This window comes from Rhinichthys klamathensis, unplaced genomic scaffold, assembly GCF_029890125.1.
Source record: "Rhinichthys klamathensis goyatoka isolate OS25496 unplaced genomic scaffold, OSU_Roscu_1.1 h1tg000206l_1, whole genome shotgun sequence".
Lineage (NCBI taxonomy): Eukaryota > Metazoa > Chordata > Actinopteri > Cypriniformes > Leuciscidae > Rhinichthys > Rhinichthys klamathensis.
In genome coordinates this window covers 3246936-3247500 of record NW_026606731.1, presented here as the reverse complement: position 1 = coordinate 3247500, position 565 = coordinate 3246936, and positions in this window count along the sequence as shown.

Here is a 565-nt window from a genome sequence, read left to right as displayed (position 1 = left end):
TGCTGAATTTTTGCGGGGTTTTCAAATAGGACCACCAAAAGGAGGAATAAGATAGGCTGCTTCGATACAACATACCAAAAAAAAGAAAAGATGATCAAGGATGATGTGTTTGCTTGTATACATGCTTTGTGTGTGTGTCCTGCAAATGTCAAAATTGTTGCTGTGTATGAAGTAATATGCTGGAACTAAGTGCACCTTGGATTATGTACATGGATGCAAGAAAACTGCTAGTCTGGTTGTATTTCTCTATAAAACAAAAAGTAAAGCTGTTAACAAAATGGTTTGTCTCTGAAAATTGGTGGGTAAAAAAAAACTATTTTACTGGTAAATGATATTTATGAGCAAGAATATCTAATAGTGTGTGAGATGTGTGGCTATTTAAGTCAAAAGGTCTGGCAAATGTATTTTTTTTTTAAATTGTAAATTCATCACTTCTTGGCCATCAGTAGATTTTTGTAATCCGAAAGTTTGAATGTTGGACAGAAGTCATTGAATGTCTACTTCAGTACCCTTCGGTGCCACATGGGTGTGCTGCAGTCAATATATTACATTGATAATGGACATA